General features: G+C 44.5%; 1 pseudogene; it reads left to right on the top strand.

The window, feature by feature from the left end:
• Positions 1-406: 406 nt before the first annotated feature.
• Positions 407-1,810, top strand: LOC110705919 (annotated as a pseudogene).
• The last annotated feature ends 12,073 nt before the right edge of the window (positions 1,811-13,883 follow it).

Here is a 13,883-nt window from a genome sequence, read left to right as displayed (position 1 = left end):
GCATTAAAATGATTTTTTATACAGTATGTATTACGTAAGAGATAAGAGAAACTGTTTTCACTTTCTTCCCACTTTCTTATAAATTAAATATGAAAGTGACCGTTTTGCGTTACATAGTTTTTGTCCGCAAGTCTGTAAGGCATGAATTCATGAATCACTCAAATTGACAGAGAAACATTATTTACGCGCCGCAATTTTGCCATATCATACGCTCAACGCGTTTTATTGATTTAATAAAATGGTACAAAAATTTCACTACACTCCCAAATTTGTTTCAAAAACCCATGTTCTGGGGTTTTTAGCTACTCTTGTTTTCAATTTCAACACCTAAATTTGACTTTGTTTTTTTTGTTATATATATATATATATATATATATATATATATATATATACACTACATGCAATATAATTGTGACATAATAAGAGAGAAAGTACAGAAAAAAATGGAGATATATACTCAAGTGAAATTTTATTTAGTTTTTGTCATGGTTTCTATTCCATTGACATTGGCGAAACTTCAAGTCGGCTTCTACGGAACTTCATGTCCTCAAGCTGAATCGATTGTTCAACAAGCTGTGCAACAACGATTTGCGGTTGATCAATCTATAACTGCTGCCTTACTTCGGATGCATTTCCATGATTGTTTTGTAAGGGTAAGTACTCTAATTTAATTATTACTCTTGTGTTGTATGCTAGTCTAGAGATTATACTAGTACGGCTAGCAAGCTATTACTTCATCCATCTAAAATAGTTTTTATCTTAATTAGATCAAGATTTAACGTAATATATGCTATATCTATCGTAGAAAATGACTAATTACAAACGTTCAATTATAAATTAATCTCTTACTACTTATGGTGAAGATGTGGGGAACTAACCTTGTGACTTTGAGATCATTAGTTTGAGTCCTATCAACTATATTTGTTGAATACTATAAGTCTAGATTGATATTGTACTAATCATCCTTTATCTATGTCTAATACACAGGGTTCTGATGCGTCAATACTAATAGACTCCACCCCAAAAAACCAATCAGAAAAAGATGCTTTTCCAAATTTAACCGTACGAGAATACACACTCATAGACCAAATCAAGTCCATGTTAGAAGTTGCATGTCCTGAAACCGTCTCATGTGCAGATATCATAACACTAGCAACTCGAGATGCAATAGCCTTATCAGGGGCAACGATACAATGTGCCAACAGGGCGGCGTGATGGGCTAGTCTCAAGTATTAGCGAGGTGGATCTACCTGGGCCGACGCCCACTATTTCTCAAGCCCAACAAGCATTTCAAGCTCGAGGATTAACCCTAGCGGATATGGTGGTGCTCTTAGGTGGTCACACACTTGGTGTAACACATTGTAGTTTCTTCCGAGATAGGTTAACTAATTTCCAAGGAACCGGCTCACCAGACTCTACTATGGACCAAGAATTAGCTACTACCCTAATGAGTACATGTGGATCGGATCCAAATTTGGATCCTACCACATCCCTTGACCAAAACACATCATTTGTGCTTGATAACGAGTATTATAACCAAATTATGAAGAATAAAGGGATTTTACGGATTGACCAAGAAATAGCATTGGATAAATCAAGCTCTAAGTTGGTTTCTAGGTTGGCATCTAATAATGCATTGTTTGGACAAAGGTTTGCCAAGGCAATGGTCAAGCTCGGAAATATGCAAGTTCTTGAGGCCAATGCAGGGGAGATAAGGAAAAATTGTAGGAATTTTAATGCACTTTTCAAATAGAGATATACTTGTGTTAGATATTCATTTATTTATTTGTTTATACATAAAATTTGTCCATCCGTCCGTCTAATTTATCAATACTTCTATTTTCATTGTATTAGTCCTCAATATCATGCCTAAAGCCCAAAGCGGAACAGCCATGAACAATTAAATATGTGATTGGATCAAAAGCACACCAAGCCCATTATAATGGCCAAGCACTCTTTGCAAACCCATCGGATCTAACTTTTCAGACATCTGATGGGTATCCGATCCAAGTTTACCAATATCCGATCCAAAGACTTGTTATGGATTGGATATTCAATTCGAAAAAATGGATATCCAATACCCATTTGGTTATTGATTCTCAAACATTTCAAATATCCGATATTCTAAATAAAATCGAATATTAGATATCCTATCCATAATCTGAAATACTCCTCTCATGTTTTTTTAAGTGTTACACTTTGACCGATACATATTTTTGGGCAATTTAGTCGGCTTTATTTAGTAATGGCGAATAAAAGGGACACTTGGCAGTGTCATATTTAAAATTTAACAAAAGTATTCTTACAATCTAACCATAATGGAGGATTGTATCTAAAAAATGACAATTGTTTTACATAAAATCTAAAGGAAAAATACACTTTAAGAGCATCACCAATGGTATACAAATAGAGACTTGCTTGCAAATTAATTAAAATTACAAGCATGTAGTTTACCATTGGAGTGAAAAATTGTTGTAGCTAGATTAAGCAACTTGCTCAAACAAGCAACGTTGCTTGATTTTTCAAAGATAATATCACCCATTAAACATATGACATGTGTATAATAAAACATATTTTGATTATTTATATTTCTTCCAAGCTACAATATACTACAATTAACCATTAGAGCACTTTGTAGCTACAAAATATATTAGCTTGTAGCTTACCATTGGAGATACTCTAAATATCTCAACTATAAACGATTTACTTCTAATAATCCCAATTAAGGTTTATTTTTGAATAATCCTAACTATGAGGTTAGTTTGCCCCTATTAGACCCAACCGGTCATCAATCTAATATAGCAGGTTATTTTGACACGTGGCATTATATGAGTGGTTAATAAAAACAAAAAAAATTAAAAATTAAAAAGCTGAAAAATTAAAAAAAAAAATTAGGAAAAATACACTTTAATAATCCCAAATATGAGCGATTTACCTACAATAATCCCAACTAACGTTTATTTTCTAATAACTATTAGGTCAGTTTTCCTCTAGCAATCCCAAAAACCGATTACCTGCTGAAATGGTAAACTTTTTTTTTTGTTTTTAAATGCCACATGTCAGCACATGATTGGCTTTTTTTTTTTTAAAAAAAAAAAAGAAAAATCAGACCATTAGCCATCCTTCCTCCCTTCAGCCACAACAACTACCCCTTCATTCCCAAATCCGACCACCGGGAGATCGACCATCCCCTTCCTCAGCCTTGTAGCTAACATCATCCTCCGCCGCAAGCCCGCAACCACCAGTTAAGTCATTGTTCACCGCCTTTAATCTCGCGGATTCAAGCCTTGACGAACTACCACGAATCTGTTGCTTGATTCAACCAGCAGTTTTCGGCGAGGTGTCGCGGGTTCAAGCGCCTGCCGCTACTGCTCCCCCTTCTTCTTCCTCCTCCAACTCTAAAAACCACTGGTCACCCCTAAACCACCAATCGATAGGTTGAGCTCGAAGAGGAAAAACCAAAATCACCCCTTTAAGGTGGTCGAATTCGAGGTTGGGCTCGCTTTAAGGGGTCAGGGAGGGCTCGTTGGGTGGTTTCAGGGGTTGGGTGGGTGGTAAAGGACAGCCGACCATTTTCGGTGGTTGGCTGGTGTAGGGAATATTTCAAGCATTACCCCAAACTTGAACCCCACTGTGATCATACACTTAAGCATGGTGGAGTCCAAAGGGAAGGAAGATAGAGCAAAAGAGTCGTCAACGAGTTTTAGGAACTTGTAAACCGTTCACAGGGTGAAGGTTACACCCCTTCACGATCCATGAGATCGTCAACTCCAATAGGTCTTGAACCATGACTGGTGTTCGGGGGGAAGGTACAAATCCAATCTAAAAGAGAAAGAATCTGCCCTAATAATAGACCTCTACTTTATTCTTCTCGTATTCATGTGCTCTTTCTGACTAACATGCAATCAGTAGATTAACCTTAACCATGTTTAATCTATGTTGGTTGAATATTAATGCACAAATAAAACTATATTATTGGCGATCACTTGAATTATAATCAAATTAACCCTAAACAAGATTATTAATTATCTTATTAAGCGTGATTGCAAGTATCAATTCCCTTTAAACATGCATAAAAGGCGTGATCAAGCCATAACAATAATTATATATCAAGCAACATAATGAATAATCATAACAATTATAAAAATAATAATCATGTTAAAATAATCATTATAAAGCATAATATTAGCAAAATCCTATGTGTGATACTAACAAGATTAATAACAAACCCTAGCATGTCACTAAACATTAAAAATCAAAGCTTTAACCCTAACATAATACTAACATGATATTAAGAAAGACAATAAGAAGCACCATAACAATTGTTTCGGGGTTTTCTGATGTCCTGCGGGAGACTTACAATTCTGAGACTGGAACCGGACGCCTGTACCTGCAAAACAACGGAGACTCCTTGTGGTGGGAGCTCCGCCTCCAACGATCAAGTTAGTACTTGTTTGAGGAGTAATAGATGCGGAAATTAAAGGTGGGAGATCTGGTTCCTCTAGGGGAGGAGTGATCAATGTGTTTAGACTTCTCTAGGTGAGAGTGTTAATTGCTGAATTTTAGCCTAATCCCCCTTAATGAGGATTAAGGGAGGTATTTATAACCTTGGGAAACGTGCCAATCCTAGGTTTAGGTTAACCTAGGGCTGATTGGGCTTCCCTCGGAAGTTGGGCCTGGGTGGCCGGTTTCTCCATTAGGCATGGAGTATGCCACGTGTCATGACATAATAGGTCCAAGGTGGACGAATAAGCGTGTGCCACGTGGCAAGCCCTGACAGTTCCAACTGGGGGACACTTGGCAGGACCTGATTGGCCCACGTGGCGCATTTCGATTGGTGGGAGCAAAATCCCCTAATCATTTGCCCCTCACAGGTGGCACGTGACTGGTCACGTGCTACCTGTGACAGGTGTCGCACTGTAACAGGCGACGGCCTGCTACAGGTGTCACTCGGCGAAAGGCCGAGAGATTCTCCTGCCCAAATTATGAATTCTGAAAGTGACCCTTCGCCTTCTCACTTCGCCTATATAAGGGAGTGTTGACTTCAGTCATTTTCACACTTGAGAACTTTGTGAGAGAACATTCGGACCCCTGAACTTGCTCTGACATTTTGGACCCTTTCTGCCTACCGCCTGCTCTGACAAGCCGACTGCAAAGGATTTTCAGAACTTCATCAATCGTCACTCGTTCAGGTAACCGTCGGTTCTCTTACTCTTAATTTTCTCTTTACTTTTTTTGAAATGGCACCACGGAAGCACACAACACGACCTAGGTTAGTGATCAGCCGGTCACCGGGGACGGCTGAATCTAGGACTAGGAGTGCCGCCTGCCCTTTGCCCTTTATACAAAGTCCAACTGTATCTGTGTCTATGCAGAGCATGATGGCCAGAACAAAAAAGACTGCCAAGATCTCAAACTCAGACGGCTCCTCCCACAGGGTGCTGATTAGTGAAACATCTGACCAGGCTCCAGATGTGGAAGTGAAACAAAGCGGCTTGAAAGCCGGCAATTCTGAGGGAGGAGTCAAAGTGACCCCTTCCCATTTTACAGTTGACAATTCTTCAATCTCTCCTGCTCCTTTTAAAGGAGAGGAAGCGGGCCCCTCCGGGAGAGGGGAGGAGTCGTCCTCTTCGGACTCGTCAGAGGACAATTCCGAGTCTAGCTCTTCTGGCCATGCTTCTCTGGACACAGAAGAGAAAAACAGTCGCCTACAAGAGGCGAGGCTTTCTCACGCAGTTGAGAAGGGGGACGATTGGGCGGAGCCATCCGCCTCTCACCGAGAGCAAAATACCCCCTACTACTGCACGGTACCTCAGGGCCGGATCACGGCCATGCAAGAGAAAGTGGAGAGGTTTATCGCAAACCACACAATGGGCCCCGACTTTTTAGTGTTTGTGCCGGATCCAGAAGACACAGTCGTCTAGCCGGCTGGTACCAGTTATGATAGCGCCTGCTTTGGCTGCTACGAGGCGGCCATCAAGGCTGGGCTGCGCTTCCCACTACATCCGGCTGTTCAGCGGATCTTGGATGGGTATGAGTTGGGGTTATGGCAGTTAGCCCCGAACTCCTGGGTCAACGTACTCGGCTATGTGGAACAGGAATCCGCCCCTTCCTTATCATTGAGAGTTCAGACACAGAGCTGAACAAGCGCTTCAACAGGTGGAACAGGAATCCGCCCCTTCTTGCAGGCGGCCGCAGCATGCCGCCTGTTCCCCCCAAGGCTAAGAAAGAGATCCTAGATAAAGGACTCTTCAAAGTAGAGGCGAAGGTGAACTCTACTTCAGGGGTACGAGAGCAAGTACCCCTGCACTGCGTCCCGAGCTTCAAATGGCTCTACGACGAGTACTTTTTGGCCGCCTGTGGCCTCAGCAGTCGGTGCTCAAGAGGTAGCCGGCCTGTCGAATACTCTGTTGTTCCATGCATTTCTTGTTATGACTTATTAACTTTGCTATTTGTTTTTGCAGCGGACGCTATGAGCAAAATTACCGCCTCCAAGACTGCGGCGGCCATGTTGCGGGCCTCCATCATGCAACAGTCTTCAACCGACTCCCCCAACAAGGGGGCACCCTTGGTGGGCTTCGAACCTTTCACCCCTTTTTTTTTTTTTTTTTTTTTTTTGGAGTTGTGTTTATGCATATACTGACTCTTTTCTTCTTTTTAGACGGGCGCTCCAAGAGCTTCTTCTTCCCAACAGCCGGACCCCAAGGCCCGGAGGACGACTGTTGCGAGCTCTCCTGGTTCTGCCAGGAAACATGCGGCGGCTGAGAAACTGTCGGCCACTTCTTCTAAAACTCCAGCTGGGCCACCTAGAAGTATGAAATTGTCCTTGTAAATTTTAGACTTGCTCCCTTCTTTACTAGGTCTAATCCGTTTGTTTATGCTTGATGCAGCCGGCCCTCAGGAGCCTGACTTGGTCGAGGTGGCCAAGTCTATGATCAAGGTCGTTCCTCCAGCTGAAAGGGAGGCGGTCAGGGGTGTCGGCACCCTTGACCTAGACGGGATTGCAGGGGTCCTTGCTGAGGTATACTTAGCATATTTTTGAGTATTTGAATTCCAGGACGCCTGTTTTCTCTTTTTGTTTGGAAACTGACGCCTGTTCCCCTTTTTACTTAGGCCCTGCTCCGAGTGAACGGCCTTCGCAAGCCGCTTGACCGGAAGAACAAAGAGGTAAAGGCTGCAAAAGCTATGGCCGCCTCCAACTGTGATAAGGCAATGTTTCAAATTGCCCAAAATGAAGTTCTGACCATTGATATTCTTTATTATCAGGCGCAGGCTACCGCCGCTATCCGGGCTCAGTTAGAGGCGGGCCAGAAGAGGAATAGCGAGCTGGAGGCGACCATCAACAGCCTCAAGGCCGAGCTGAGACCTCTTCGCCAAAAGATGTCCTCATACAAAACCTTGGAGAAATCCTTGGCGAGCGTAAAGGTACGCCTGGTGACCCAGGAGAAGAGTCTTACTCAGGAGCTCTCGGAAAAGGCCGAGCAAGAAAAGAAAGAGCTGGTCCGGGAGATGATGGAAGACTCTGCTCAAATCCAGCGCATGACTTGGGGCCGCCTCTTCCCCAATGCCGACTTTGCCTCATGGGAAAAAACGTACCGCCAGTGTTCTGATACATATAATCAAGAGATCCTGGCGGCTGCTGAGGAAGAGGCGTTGGAGGAAGCGTTGGAGGAGGATGAGAAGCCGGTAGTGGCGCTTGTGCCGCTTGGGGGTAATGCATCAAAGAAGGATGCAGCTGAAGCCGAGTCCAGCAAGAAGAGTGCTGACCAGGCGGCAGCTGCTAATATTGAAGACCTGCCCCCTTCTTAAGCTTTATGTCTTCTTTCCACGGCCTGCGTGCCGTTTAATTGTATTTACCCGGCCAGGGGGCCGGGGCTCTGAATATTTTGCCGGTCTTTGATGACCGGCTTCTTTTTAATGAATTTTTTTTGTTTTGCTTCAAATTTGTCTAAGTATTGAATACTGATATCCAATTGTTCACTATACTGACTGTTTTACATGGCCGATAGTTGCAGACAGGTACGGATAGTTAGTCACGCCGCCTATGCCCCTGGACGACTGGTTGTCTGTTTCCAGGCTAGACGATCAGTCGGCCATTTATCCAATCGGTATTCGAACCATTTTAACAGAACCATTTATCCAATCAGTATTCGAACCATTTTAAAGACTGGATCCCCTTTAGGCAGGCGGTCCTGTCATTTGTAAAATTAACCAAGTAGGAAAGTGGTTTGACCAAGTAAACATGGTTGTTACCTAGTCGCCAAGTAACTGAGTAGTAGAGGTATCAAGCGGTGGATACCGGTTGTTCCCCTTTATTCGCCAATGTTTGTTGGCTATTAACTCATAAGTTGTTAACCTAGCAGGAGTAGTGGTTGAGAGCCCCTGTTTGCTAAAAACAGGCGGACGACTCATACCTTTTAGGCTCCATACTAAGTTTAAGAGAGTGACTATGAGTTAACTTTGGTGTTACTCAGTCGCCGTCACTCCTGCTTGAGTAGTAAAGGTAACAGGCGCCGGAGGCCGGCTGAACCTTTTGATTCGCCAATGTTTGTTGGCTATTAACTCAAGAGGTACCCCCTGCATTTATCCCAAGTAATACAGGCGGTCATCTGACTCAGATGTCAACTGCTACCACTGGTTTGGTTAGTGATAGAGTTATCCTTGTCTCAAAAACGGCTACGTTGTTGCCCTTGGGGACAGTCGTATAGGTGCCGTGTAATTAGTTTATAGAGCAATGTTCCACCCAAAAGGGAGCTGCTCTCTGCGACGAATTTCATCCGGAGGGATGCCGCCGGACGCCTGCTATGATGTTGGGACAGGTCGTATTAGTTTTGAAGATTGGATCAGTTGGCTTGGCGCCTGGTCTGATCATTCGGCTTGTCGCCTTGGTTAGTTCTTGGTGAACGTAGGTGCTAAGTAAGAGGAGGGTAGCCGCCTGTTTAGGCACAGGGTCGGCCAGGCCCTAATCTTTTTTAGCTAAGTATAAGGGGGGTGGCTGTGTGTTTGGAACCAGTCGGCCCTCTTCTATGGAGAGTAGCCGACTTTATGTCCAGACGGCATGCCCCTATGGTGATAGAGTAAAATATTCAATGGAGAGTAGCCGACTGTAAAGGTACAGGCGGCATGCCCCTCTGAAGATAGAGTAAAATACTCAATGGAGAGTAGCCGTCTGTAAAGGTACAGACGGCATGCCCCTCTGAAGATAGAGTAAAATACTCAATGGAGAGTAGCCGACTATAAAGGTACAGACGGCATGCCCCTCTGAAGATAGAGTAAAATACTCAATGGAGAGTAGCCGACTGTAAATGTATAGGCGGCCTGCCCCTCTTAAGTAAGAATAAAAATTGAACATGGAGAGTAGCCGACTGTTTGTTAGTAGGCGTGCCCCTCTTAGTACAAAATTGAATATTAAGTATGCAAACTTTTATTAAGTAGCCCTTGACTATTTACATCATTCAAAAGAAATATTTCTTAATATTATCTACATTCCAAGTTCGAGGCAACGGTTGTCCGTCTGGTGTTCCCAGACGGTAGGTACCGTCCCTGACCTCTTCACAGATTCGGTAGGGTCCTTCCCAGTTGGGAGTTAGTTTGCCAGACTCATTAGCCCTACCAACTGCTTCCATTTTTCTAAGTACAAAGTCCCCCACTTTGAATGGACGCCTGTGTACTTTTTTGTTGTATGATCTAGTCATTCTCAGGCGGTAAATTTCATGGCGCAAGACAGCATTGCCCCTCCTTTCAGGAAGCGAGTCTAATGCCAGGCGCATGGCTTCCCAGTTTGCCTCTTCGTCATATAACATTACTCGAAGAGTCGGCTCGTAGTGTTCTATTGGAAGAACAACTTCCGCACCATAAGTTAGGAGGAATGGAGTTTCTCCAGTCGCCCCTTTTTCTGTCGTCCTAATGGCCCAGAGAACATGTGGTAATTCATCCGCCCATAGGCCGCCTGCTCGTTCAATCTTTTTCTTGAGACCGTCTGAGATGATTTTATTAAAGGCTTCTACCTGGCCGTTTGCTTGTGGACGGCCGACAGATGCAAAGTAGTGTGCAATTCCTTGGTCACCCAACCAGCTTTTGAGAACAGGCGTCTCAAATTGGGGACCATTATCAAAAACCATAGACATGGGAACCCCGAACCGAGTGATGACATTTTTCCAAATGAATGAAATTACATCCTTCGTCTTGATTCCCTTTACAGCCTCCGCCTCTACCCATTTAGTGAAGTAGTCGACGACAACAAGTATGTACCTCCTTCCGCCTTTAGCAGGCGTATATGGACCCAGAATGTCCATGCCCCACTTAGCAAACGGTAGTGGGCTATGAATGGTAGTGAGGTCAGTAGCCGGACGGTGAATTAGTTTGCCAAACCTTTGGCACTTGTCACATTTTTTCACCATCTCCATCGCATCTGCTTCTAAAGTAGGCCAAAAGTAGCCCTGCCGCCTTGCCCGTTGAGCAAGCGTCCTACCGCCTATATGAGAAGCACAGTAACCAGAGTGAAGATCGTCTAGAATCTCTCGTCCCTTTTCTGGAGTAACACACTTTAAGAAGGGTTGAAGGTACCCCCTTTTGTGAAGTTCTCCCTTTATTATTTCAAAACTGGTGGCTCGTTTTTTCAGTGCTGCCGCCTGTTGATGATCATCCGGCAGGGTACCATTTGTCAGATATGCCCTGATTGGATCCATCCAGGTTGAGCTTTTGTCTAAGATTCCAATAGGTTCTTCCTCAATGCTTCTCCTCTCCATTACTTCCCAAAAAACAGTTCGAGGAGTATCACAGGAGGCGGATGATGCTAATTTTGAAAGTGCATCCGCCTGGTTGTTTTCTGATCTCGGCACTTGGGTCAGATGGAAATCCTCAAGGGAGCCGACTGCTTGTCGGACCGCCTGTAAATACTTGATCATGGCCGGATGGGTTGCTTCGTATTCGCCATTGTACTGACTCACTATCAATTGTGAATGGAACAGGCGTCTATTTTTCTTGCTCCTGCCGCCTAGCACATGCGGATTCCGGCTAGTAAAGCTTCATATTCTGCTTCATTGTTTGAGGCCTGAAAACTGAAGCGTAAAGCATACTCGTACCTGTCGCCCTCTGGCGACTGACATATGACGCCTGCTCCACAACCATTTAAAGTAGAGCTTCCGTCCACATATACCTTCCAGACTTGGTCTGGAACTTGAGAGACAGGAGGACGAGTCATCTCAACAATAAAGTCAGCAAAGGCTTGCCCCTTCACTGCTTTTCTAGGCTCGAAGGTAACTTCGAGGCTCTGTATTTCTATGGCCCATTTGATCATTCGGCCTGACGACTCCATGATGGTCAGTGGCCGCTTGATAGGTTGGTCTGTATACACGACGACTGCATCTGCCAAAAAGTAGGGCTTCAATTTTTTAACAGCCATGAAGAGTGCAAGACCAAATTTCTCCACTAAGGGATACCTCAACTCGGCATTTTTCAGTACATGACTGACAAAGTAGACCGGGAGCTGACAGCCGTCTCTTTCAGCAAGGAGAACAGCGCTTAATGCATGATCAGAGACGGTCAGGTACATGTAGAGTACTTCTTTGGGCAAAGGGCTGACCAGCCTCGGCAAGGAATGCAAGTGAACTTTCGATTTCTGGAAGGCCGCCTCAGCATCCGGCCCCCATTCAAACCTTGCCTTTTTCTTAATTGCCTGGAAAAAGTATAGGCATTTGTCGCCTGATCGGCTTAGAAATCTTCCCAAGGCCGCCAGACAACCTGTTAACTTCTGAACCTCTCGGATGGTACGAGGCGACTGCATGTCAATGACCGCCTGCACCTTCTCAGGGTTCGCCTCTATTCCTCTCTGATTGATAAGGAATCCGAGAAATTTCCCAGACTCAACTCCAAAGACACATTTCTTGGGATTGAGCATGACATGGTGCCGCCTGAGTGTGGCGAAAGTTTCTCGGAGGTCCGACAGATGATCTATCTGAAGCTTAGACTTGACAATCATATCATCAATGTATGCCTCGACATTTCTCCCAATCTGATCAAAGAACACAGTGTTTATCATTCGCTGGAAAGTGGCCGGGGCATTCTTAAGACCAAACGACATGACCGTGTAACAGTATAACCCCTGATCAGTGACGAAGGCCGTCTTCTCCTGATCTTTCTTTCATAAAGGAATTTGATGGAAACCAGAGTAGGCGTCCATAAAGCTCATCAAAGCATGGCCGGCTGTTGAGTCGACCAGGTTATCAATTTTAGGCAGAGGGTAATTGTCTTTGGGGCACGCCTTGTTTAAGTCTGTGTAGTCTACACACATTCGCCAGGTGCCATTCGGCTTTTTAACAAGCACCACATTTGCAACCCAATCTGGGAAGTAACATTGCCGAATGAACCCTGCATCAAGTAATTTTTTAACTTCGGCGGCTGCCGCCTGACTTCTTTCTTCGCCATGGTTCCGCTTCTTCTGCCGTACCGGCTTCTTTTTTGGATCCACGGCCAGTTTATGTACCGCCAGATCAGGACTAATGCCTGTCATTTCATGGACTTCGAATGCAAAGATTGTCCTTGTATTTTTTCAATAGTTTGTAAAAGTCGTCACCCAGGACTCTCAGAGCATTCGTCCCAACTTTGACTGTTCGGTCAGGACCAGAGTCGTCTAAGATCAGGTCTGTATGCTCACCAGCCGGCTGAGGGCAGAATTCATCCGACCGCTCCTCTGCCAATGATTGCTATTTTCTGTCTTTTCTTGCGGCCCCTGTCTGGGATGCCTTTCTCTTCTTGCCGCTTGCTTCTTGAACAGGCGCACTCTCCTTGACATTGTCAAGGTCTATTTTTCCACCACTCGACCCAGTGGCCATAACAGTGGGCTTGACATCCGAGAGATAGCACTCTCGGGCCATCCTCTGATCTCCCCTTAGGGACCCGACTGTTCCATTATCCCTCTCAAACTTGAGCAACATAAGAGATGGGATTATAACAGCCTTGGAATTATTCAGGGTTGGTCGTCCCAGAATCATGTTGTAGGCCAAGAGTTCTTCTACTACCAGGAACCGGACTATCATGTGTCGTCCTTCCCCTTTTTCGCCCAGGCGGATGGGTAAATCCACTCGTCCCACTGGGTGGAAGACTCCTCCTCCAAACCCTACTAAAAGGTGGGATGCCGGATGTATGCAATCAGTCAGATATTTTAGTTTCGACAGACATTTGCTACTGATGAGATCTGAGGAGCTTCCGGTATCTATGAGGATTCGACCAACTCTCTGGTTGGCCACTTTACATTCAATAACGATAGGGTCGTCATGCGGCCCTCTTACCCCTCCTAGATCTTCTTCAGTGATGACAATCTCAGGAAATGAATATTTGGAGGGTCGTTCTTAGTGAACGGAATTTACATCTAACCGCCTGATATTGTCTTTGTTGCCCCTAATAGTGGGGCCGCCTCCTGAGAAGCCGCCTGCAATGGTGTAGACGACTGCATCATCTGTATCGGAGCTGTCGGCCTGTTGACTCTTTTTGGTCGACTGCTTTTTTGAGGAAGTGTTCCCCGTAGATTTCTTGACATAGGTGTCAAGATCACCTTGCTCAGCCAGGCGGTCCAGATACCGCATGAGACTGATGCAGTCATTGGTGTGATGACCAACATCTTCATGATAAGCACAGAATTTATCTTGGTTCCGGTTGTTTGCAGAACCCTTCATGGGGACCGGCTTCTCAATTGAGATCCGTCCCTTGATTTCTTTTAGGATAAACTGGTTATCCTTGTTAAACGCATACTTTGGGGAGTATGGTTTGAATTCTTTTTTCTTTTTCTGGGCCGGTTGTTTAGAGGAATCAGCCGCCCAGACCTCTTTTCTCTTCTCGTCTTTGTTGGACGACTGCTTCTGTCGTCCTTCTCTTTTGTCGGACCT

The sequence above is a fragment of the Chenopodium quinoa genome, unplaced genomic scaffold, assembly GCF_001683475.1.
Source record: "Chenopodium quinoa cultivar QQ74 unplaced genomic scaffold, ASM168347v1, whole genome shotgun sequence".
Taxonomy (NCBI): Eukaryota; Viridiplantae; Streptophyta; class Magnoliopsida; order Caryophyllales; family Amaranthaceae; genus Chenopodium; species Chenopodium quinoa.
The sequence above is the reverse complement of the archived record's forward strand: the minus strand, read 5'-3'. Positions and strand labels throughout refer to the sequence as shown.